The sequence below is a fragment of the Tribolium castaneum genome, unplaced genomic scaffold (assembly GCF_031307605.1).
Source record: "Tribolium castaneum strain GA2 unplaced genomic scaffold, icTriCast1.1 ptg000095l, whole genome shotgun sequence".
Classification (NCBI taxonomy): domain Eukaryota; kingdom Metazoa; phylum Arthropoda; class Insecta; order Coleoptera; family Tenebrionidae; genus Tribolium; species Tribolium castaneum.
This window is the reverse complement of record NW_026986692.1, coordinates 1-10,000: the sequence shown is the minus strand read 5'-3', so window position 1 is coordinate 10,000 and position 10,000 is coordinate 1. Positions and strand designations below refer to the sequence as shown.

General features: G+C 37.4%; 3 non-coding genes across 3 annotated transcripts in view; 1 reads left to right on the top strand and 2 right to left on the bottom strand.

Annotated features, from left to right (window-relative positions):
* LOC135267794 (large subunit ribosomal RNA) overlaps window positions 1–1,690 on the bottom strand; it is a 4,037-nt gene extending 2,347 nt beyond the window's left edge. Inside the window, exon 1 of the ribosomal RNA XR_010336167.1 lies at window positions 1–1,690. This exon is cut by the window's left edge and continues 2,347 nt beyond it. This is a non-coding gene — a ribosomal RNA (large subunit ribosomal RNA).
* Window positions 1,691–2,167: 477 nt separating this feature from the next.
* On the bottom strand, window positions 2,168–2,324 carry LOC135267791 (5.8S ribosomal RNA). The gene has a single exon (XR_010336164.1). It is a non-coding gene; the product is annotated as a 5.8S ribosomal RNA (ribosomal RNA).
* Window positions 2,325–2,647: 323 nt separating this feature from the next.
* Window positions 2,648–3,820, top strand: LOC107399133 (uncharacterized). Its single transcript, XR_010336163.1, has 2 exons — window positions 2,648–3,329; window positions 3,385–3,820. It is a non-coding gene; the product is annotated as an uncharacterized LOC107399133 (transcript).
* The last annotated feature ends 6,180 nt before the right edge of the window (window positions 3,821–10,000 follow it).

Below are 10,000 nucleotides of genomic sequence, written 5' to 3'. Positions count from 1 at the left end.
GCGACCCTCCTACTCGTCAGGGCTTCATGGCCGGTTAATTAAATAACCGACCGCACATGCCGCTGACGGCCGAGTATAAGCACGACGCTTCAGCGCCATCCATTTTCAGGGCTAGTAACTTCGGCAGGTGAGTTGTTACACACTCCTTGGCGGATTCCGACTTCCATGGCCACCGTCCTGATGTCTTAAGTTACCAACGCCTTTCATGGTATCCCATAAGCGTCGATTTAGGCGCTTTAACTCGGCGTTTGGTTCATCCCACAGCGCCAGTTCTGCTTACCAAAAATGGCCCACTTGGCACTCTGATTCGAGTCTCGCGGCTTCATATAAAGTTCGAGCAAGCCGGAGATCTCACCCATTTAAAGTTTGAGAATAGGTTGAGGCCGTTTCGACCCCAATGCCTCTAATCATTCGCTTTACCGGATGAAACTCGTAAGCGACGAGCGCCAGCTATCCTGAGGGAAACTTCGGAGGGAACCAGCTACTAGATGGTTCGATTAGTCTTTCGCCCCTATACCCAGTTCCGACGATCGATTTGCACGTCAGAATCGCTACGGACCTCCATCAGGGTTTCCCCTGACTTCGTCCTGACCAGGCATAGTTCACCATCTTTCGGGTCCCAGCGTGTACGCTCTTGGTGCGCCTCTTCTCGCAATGAGAATGAGACGCCCCGGGAGTGCGGGGCGACAGCCGTAACGGCCGCCCATCTTCCCTTAGTCCGTGCAAGACGAACTTTCACTTTCATTGCGCCTTTAGGTTTAGTCATGTCCCAATGACTCGCGCACATGCTAGACTCCTTGGTCCGTGTTTCAAGACGGGTCCTGAAAGTACCCAAAGCTATAGCGTCGCAGATCGGCGTTTCAACCGAGTCTGTCCGAGAACTCATTGGCGAACAGCCATTCGTAGACAGAACCGACACCAGGTGCGATTACCGTCATAAACGAACGCGCTTGCCAATGGTCGGACGCTAACTGTGTAGCGGCCCGGCGCCATATGCATACCTTCGAGCGAGTCGACCGGGAAACACCGCGGGTTCGTCCGAAACGGCGAACCGTTCGAACGGGCTCCACCGCGGGCCTTAGATCGACACCCAAAGGATCGCGACGTCCTACTGGGGGAGAAGTGCACGCGTTCGACTTCGGTTCGCATAAACAAAAGGCGCGAACGACGCGTACGCCGTTCGTCGCACGATCATTTAGCGCCGCTATCGAGTCACGCTGAATCTCCCCTTTCGACCTTTCGGGTTTCTCAGGTTTACCCCTGAACGGTTTCACGTACTATTGAACTCTCTCTTCAAAGTTCTTTTCAACTTTCCCTCACGGTACTTGTTCGCTATCGGTCTCGTGGTCATATTTAGCCTTAGATGGAGTTTACCACCCACTTAGGGCTGCACTCTCAAGCAACCCGACTCTGAGGAGAGATCCTCCCGTTATCGGCAACGGTCACTACGGGCCTGGCACCCTCTATGGGCTGTGGCCCCGTTCAAGATGGACTTGGACGCGTCGCACAATCTCGGGATGACGGATCCTCCCTAACACCACATTTCCCGGCGTCCGGTTTCGGCCGCGGGATTCAGTGCTGGGCTTTTTCCTGTTCGCTCGCCGCTACTAAGGAAATCCTAGTTAGTTTCTTTTCCTCCGCTTAATAATATGCTTAAATTCAGCGGGTAGTCTCACCTGCTCTGAGGTCGCAAATATAAATTTGCCTTTATTTTGTCAGACGATAATTACACGTATTCCGTTTATATGGCTGCCTCCAAACAATTTCAAACATCGATCTGACGTCGTTGCGAGAATGTTGTTGTTGTTAATTATAGTGCATAAAATATGCATATAAACAACTTTAACGTCTCGGACACGACGATCGCTTCGTTCGAAATTTAAGCGTTGTGGCTGCTTTTTAATATCGGACGTGCTACGTCTAAACCAACTTGTACCAACAAACTAATAAGAATGTCAGCCGCTATTGCGTTTTAGGATGCCGCGTTATTTTTTTATATTGTTTTTATTGTTGTCTACGTTGCATAATATTTTATTATGACAACCGACAATCAATTAACAATTATAGTAACGCGTCATATTTGCACCCAACACGCTCCGACGTAATTGTCTACACAACATTGTGCGCTGTGTTTAAGACAAAAACCGAGCAGTCTTTGAAATTGACACGACCCTCAGCCAGGAGTGGTCCGGGAACAGTATATCCGAGGACCGCAATGTGCGTTCGAAATGTCGATGTTCATGTGTCCTGCAGTTCACAAGTTGACGCGCAATTAGCTGCGTTCTTCATCGACCCACGAGCCAAGTGATCCACCGTTCAGGGTAATCTTTTCAAACAAATTTAAAATATTATTACATAACGCACCGTTCCACATCGAAATCGTTTCATCATCACACAACAACAAAAATAACTACTTAAGGTTATTACAATTGTGATGTATATGTGAGAAACGGACCAATCGAAAGAAACGTTCGGCGTTATATTTTATAATATTTTATTTAATTAAAGTGGCATTTGTTTCTACTTATCGAAAAGAGTATGCAGTTATAGTTTAAGTTTACATAAAGAATAACCCGATGATATTAACGTTTTATAAATACGTATATATATATCTATTAGGTTTTTTTTCTCTATCAACTTTGTCTATAAGTAGATAACGAATGGGGGGACAACACAACACAACCTTGACCTTGAGTTTGACCCCGCCCATTTTCCCTCTCTTTCTTTCAAGGCCACTCGTTCTCTCTCTTACTTTTTCAAGGCCAATCCCTCCCACTTCCCCCACCACTTCAAGGCCAAGGCAATATTGGACCTTGATGTTTTCAAGGCCAAGGTCCCCACTTTTGCAAGGCCAACAACTTCCCTCTTTATTTATCATTCAAGGTCACTGCAGCTAATATATATAGAATTCAATACAAATTCAAAAACAGTATCTAATAAGTATTTCTCAATATTAAAGTAGTAAAAAAATGTGGTATCGTTTTACTTGTGAAGGTGTCATAATAGTGGAAGAAACGTGTTTCCACAACCAGTTAGGACACATATCTTTGGAAGGTGGTTGGGAACGTTTCTTTAATAGAGTGGTTGTGTGTGAACAGTGTAGTACTAAGGACATTTCTATTATTAATCCAGATGGGTGGAATAATTCTTTAAGTATTGACATTACTTGTAATGAAGAAGAATTTAAAGAGTTACTTAGAAAATATGGTTTCCTTTGTCATAAGTGTAAAACTCCGTGCTACACAGCTAGCCAAGTGGATCCGGAAAATGCCCAAAAAATTATAGCTATATACCACTAACTTAAATCAGCATAATGGAAGTTGACAATGGTATGTAATATGAAATTGTATGTACTTGTAGAAATTAAGTTTTAAATGTTTTCAGATCCTTACTGCTACATGCTCTTTTGCCTGTCTCCAAAGGACTGTAGTAACAGAAAATTCTTTTGTTTGAAATGTGTGAAGATTATGGCAGTGAGATTTCACATTTGTCATCTACATGTGACTTCAGTGTTAAACTACAAGTGTTTTTGGTGTAATACAGTAATAGGACAGAATTCTCAGTTGTGTGGAAATAATTTAATAAACAAAATGACTGTTAAAATATGGTATTTTAGTAGAGAGCGACAAATGATGTTTTATGATTCTGATGACTATGATTCTGACGACTCATCAAGTAGCTGTGATAGTGGTATAGAATGTTAGTTAGTTAATAAGAGTAGAAATTAGATATAAACAACTTGTAACCTTAGATTAAATTAGTATCTAGATTGTTCTTTTGGTGTATGGATAAAAGTAAATAAATGAAGTTATATAATAAACAGACTTGTGATTCTCAACATAGTATTGATTCAACTCTGACAAAGAGAGGTTGGGGTCTAATAAATAAATTAATAAATAAATTACCCATTGAATTACATATACCGGGTTATCAGTTTTGTGGCCCTGGAACCAAATTACAAGAACGAATTGCACTTGGACATAGTGGTAGAAATAAATTAGATCAGGCTTGTAAAGAACACGATATATCGTACGCCAACGAAACTAATTTGCAAAAACGACACGAAGCAGATAAGTTATTATTAAGTAAAGCAGTTGAACGTTTAAAAGCAAAAGACGCATCGTTTGGGGAAAAAGCAGCTGCATTAGCAATTGCTGGTATAATGAAAGGCAAAGTAAAATTCGGAATGGGAGCTAAAAGTAAAAAGGGTAAAAAAAAGAAGACAAAAAAACAACGAATTCTAGTTGCTCCTAAATATGGTGGTTTTTTACCATTCCTATTACCACTATTAGGTGCTCTAGGCGCTTTAGGAGGAGGAGCTGCAGGGATAGCGACTGCTGTAAATAAAGCTTCGGTAGATAAAAAAATGTTGGAGGAAACTATGCGACATAATAAAGCAATGGAAATGAGTAGCGGTAAAGGTGTAGGAAAAACTAAAGGGAAAGGTCTTTACATTGGTCCATATAAATGGTATCAGAAAAAAAACTCCCAGTAAAATTACCACGTCACGCCCTCACTAATATTGAAATAATAAAGTTTGCTCGACTATTACAAATTCCAAATTTTAGAGGTGTATATATGCGTAATAAATTACCGAAACTTATACATAAAAATGAAACAGGAATTATAAATTTAGATGAAGAAAAAAATAGTGGAACTCATTGGACAGCATATGTAAAAAATAAAAATAATATATTATACTTTGATAGTATGGGCAATTTAAAACCTCCAACAGAGATTATCAATTATTTCAAAAGTGATAATGATGGTAATAACATTACATACAATTATGATGGATATCAGAAAATGGGTTCATATAATTGTGGACAATTATGTTTAAAGTTTTTATATAGACACACATGCAAATTATAAGTTTAGTCGAATCAAAGATGCTGTTTGTATTAACAGGAAAATCAGCGATACTAAGTGCTGACTTTAATCCACCGATTGATGTTAGTGATGGTGTCTATGAACTGGGTGTTACAAATTTTGAAGTCTACAACAGTATACCGAATATTGATGAAGAAAATAATAAATTCTTTTTCGGGGATGTCGAATTTAAAATACCGACCGGTTGTTATCAATTAACCGATATAAACAACTATTTACAACATGTAATTGAAAAACAATTCAGTAATGACCTCTTATATATTACTGCAAACAATAATACATTACATACACATATCAAAGCAACAAAAGATGTTGACTTTACCAAACCAAATACTATCGGACCAGTGTTGGGATTTAATAGTCAAATAGTTCCGAAAAATGTTGGAAAAGATTCGGACAATATTGCAGACATAATGAAACTTAATTCGATTATGATTGAATGTAATATTACAATTGGAAGTTTTAAAAATGGAGAACCTGTACACATAATTTATCAATTTTTTCCAAACGTTCCACCTGGATTTAAAATAGTACAGTCACCAGATCATGTGATTTACCTACCCATTAGTGTTAAAACTATCAGAAATATTACACTTAAAATAATAGATCAAGATGAAAAGTTGGTCAATTTTCAACAAGAGACTGTAACAGTTGGATTACATTTGCAGAAGAAAGAAGAAAATGGGTATTAGTTTTAGAACTGACTCATATAAAAAGCAACAAAAGTGTAGAAAAACAGTTAGTACGAAACGAACCGTGCAACAATTAAGTAATAAAAATAAACTGTTTCTAAAATCATTAGGATTTGAATTATACACATAAAAAATGTTCGATATTGAGAAGGGTATTGAGTGGGATGAAGGTGTGGTAGGTTACAAATTTCAAAGTCATGAGGCATATACAGCCAGATATGAAAACACGGATGAAATTCGAATTCCTTTACAAGAAGATTTGTGTACACTACCATGTGATAGTTTAATTTTAATTGAGGGACAATTGGTTAAAACCGACGCGACAACCAATAAAACTGTACCAGCAACAGAAACCAAGTTTGTAAATAATGGTGTCGCTTTTTTGTTTAGTGAAATACGGTATGAAGTAAGTGGAGTAACTGTAGATACAAACACAAAGCCAGGTATTACAACAACTATGAAAAATCTGGCATCATTAAATCAAAGTGAAAGTCTGAAATTAACAATGTCTGGTTGGGATCTAAATGAAGAAGCCACTAAACCTATAGATGGATATTTTCAAGCATGTATCCCATTAAATCGACTATTAGGATTTGCAGAAGATTATAAAAATATAATGCTAAACATACCGCAAGAGTTAATATTAATTCGTAGTAATAGTGATGTCAATGCATTAATTTGTACAACAAATGAGAAAGCACGAGTTGTAATTGATAAAATTGCATGGCTAGTTCCACATATTGTGCCCGGTTTAAAGGAAGAGGTTAAATTGACAAAAACCATTGAAAAAGATAAAGAAATTGCAGTACCATACAGAAGCTGGGAACTTCATTCGCTGCCACTCTTTACAAATACTACAAAGTGTAGTTGGCCTGTGAAAATCTCTACAAAATTTGAAACACCTCGTTATATTATCTTTGGCCTTCAAAGCAATAGAGAAGGACAACTTGATAAAAATATGAGTAAATTTGATAGAGGCGATATAACCAATATGAGAGTATTTCTAAATAATGAACGATATCCGTATGAAAATTTAAATATTTCATATAAAAAACACCATTTCGGTATATTATATGAAATGTTTACAAACTTTAGATCCCGATACTATTATACAGATAAAAAAGAAACACACATTACACCTACACAGTTTTTCGACAGTTATCCACTAATCATAATTGATTGTTCGATGCAAAAAACTGGTTTACAAACACAGTCTATTGCACTGAGAATTGAATTTGATACAGACACCGGTATAAGTGAGGGAACCACCGCATATGCATTAGTCATTAGTGATCGAGCCTTTACATATACACCGTTGACAAAATCTGTAAAACAAGTCTAAATTAATATTAATAGTGATGGAGAACGAAGTGATTATAGACGTTCAAGGTTACAAAATTGGAAAAAAGTTTATAGTTAAAGAACTGGCTGCTTTAAGAGGAGACAAACTCGCACACTATGTTTTTCAACCCCCTTTCCCTTCACAACTCTTGAATCCTCAAGATGAAAAACAAGTAAAATGGTTAATGAAGAATTATCATTGTATTGACTGGAATATGGGACATATTCCATATTGGAAACACGTACAAGTTATAAACAATGTGTTGAAGGATGTTGACAAAATTTACGTAAAAGGAAAAGAAAAAGCCGAATTTTTGAAAAAATATACACATAAACAAGTTATTGAATTTCCACAACAACCAACATTACACGCCGATAAAGTTAAATGCATGTACCATCTGAACGATAACGCATATTGCAGTCTACATAATGTATTTTTTTTAAAACAAACATTTCGTTAAAAGTGTACAAAACATTGTGTAAATAATCTCAACTCATCAGTCTATTAGTAATCATGGATCAAGAGAGTTGGATAACGTGTCGTAATAATCCAGGACATCGCCTGAAAGTAAAACATCTTCGACGACATTTACGAAGATGTCTTCCACATCGTGAATATTCTTGGAGGAGTTTTGATTGCGGAAATGGGAATTATTTTGATTCAACTTTATCCCATAATACTAATAATGATTATCAACAATCATCGAGAAGCAATTTTGAAAATACAAACTCTTCAAAAAATATTTTTTGTAATGATATGGAATATTAATTGAATTAATTAATTGTAGTATTTATAAATAAATGTTATAGATTTATAAACATTTGTATTTTTTTCATAATATTTACCACTCCCTTACACTTTCAATAATCCTTATACACCACCCAAAAAAATTCATTTTATTTATAAAAAAAGAGTTGATTATTGCAGTGGATATGAGTGATTTTTCTCATTTTTTCAATAAATTAAACAGGTTAACGATGTCCTTGAAACAGGCGGTTACACTCCATCCTGTCTACATAGGTCTTCTTTTTACATTTTTTTGTGTCTATATGTTAACCTTGATGGAATACACCAATGTAGTTGCAGTAAGTGCATACAAAGAAGTTGACCTTGACGGGAGCTTTTAACAATTTATAAATGTGCAGAGAGTGAATGCAGAAATTCATTCTGTGTTGTACAGGTAGTCTGTGTACGAAATAATGTGTTCAAATTATTTTGCTAATTTTAAACCGTGCACTCATGGTGACGAGTGTTGTCAGTGTCCCGGTCCCTCAACTAGGACAACTGTAAGTAACCAGTCATCAAAGTTATTATTTAAAGTATTGAAGGGAAAAGTTGCAAATCCCTATCAAAACCGTAGTGGTTTTAATAGGGATAAACCTAGAATCAATATCGTTTCTGATGTAATTATTAGACCTACTTATTCAAAATTAATCAAAAATGATGAGACACAATTTGAACAATTTGCCAAGTCGTCTTTAAGTCAATCTTTGAGGGAAGATTGTTTTGAAGAGGATGAGATTGAATGTAGTCAGTTAAGTGTGAAAGAGAAGCAATTAGCTAATCACGCTGTTGCTAATATTGTTCAAATCGTTGATGAGGATGATGATGATTCTATGGTTATTCCTTTATCACAACCTGATAGTGAATTATCGTTTTCTTTACCATTCACGCAATACCTGGCTCAACATGGTATTGAAAATGATTATTCGGACGACATCTCGTTGACCTTAATAGACCAGTTTATTAACGAAGACGAGGCGGTGTCCAATCCGGTTGTGGATGAAGGAACTTGTCCCATCAATAATTCGATTACCGATGAGTTAAATGTATTTGATAATGATATGGTCGTGGTGGAAGAACCCCCAATCTCTCCCAGTCCACCACTACCACCACAAAGCCCCTTCGTTGAGCCAGTGTTTACCCGCCCCGTTACACCAATATCTCCTGAAGCGGCACCCGCGGTATTAACTCAACCCCCTATGATAATATCGCAGGACATCATTGACGCCTTATCGGAGCCTTGGGTTGAGGTGGAAAACATTATCAATGGTAACGTTGAACATCCCCCTCAACCCAATTCACCGATTATTGAGGAAAATGATGTTCTGCCAGAGAGGATTGGTGGTGGTAGAGACCGAAAATAACATCATTCGGTCACCACAACCTTCACCACCACCGTCACCCATAATATTATCACAGGGCGTCAATGACATGCAACAACCATCTGTCATTGACGCACTGGCAGAGCCGTGGGTTGAAGAGAGGAGGCAGGGTGAAGAGATGGATGTTGAAAATGACATCATTCAACCCTCTCAATTGTCACCCATTCTAGGGCAAACAAATAATAGGATTGAGAATAGGGTGGAGGGTGGAGACGATGACGACGACGATGACATCATTCCACCCACTCCCCCTCACTCACGATCAAGGAGGCGTCGGCGCCCTAGAAAGCCTCGTAGACGTTCGCGAAAGTCGCCATTAATATTAATTATTAATAATTATAATATTAATATTAATATTAATGATGTTAATATTAATAATTAATATTAATAAATCCTATTTCCATCCCACAATCATATCAAGTACATTTAATTCGAACGCGATTTTCCAAATTTTAACATCATACTACCTACAACACGATGGCAAGCATGCTGCTCCTCCTCGAGGTCTTGCTGGATACCTATCTCTGAACACAAAAAAATATATATTTATATAGTATAAATAAAAGTCATTCAAAGATAGTAACAGAAGGCAGCAAATTTATAATTAAACTTTGTTAGTAACCTGTTTAATTTATTGATTTATATTTTCATAAGAAAATGCATCACTGTGAAAACTGTAATAAACAATTTACAACCCGTCAATCACGACTACGCCACGAAAAGCTCTATTGTCAAGTGGTCAAAAAACAGGAAAATGGAGGACCGGCCGCCAAAAAACAGAAAATATGTCATTCAACTGGTAAGTTTTAACTAATAGGTACTCTATTTTTCAATAATTTTTCTTTTCTAGCTAGCAACAATTATATGTGCGTTACATGTAATCAAGAAATTGCTCCAAAGCTTATTACGGC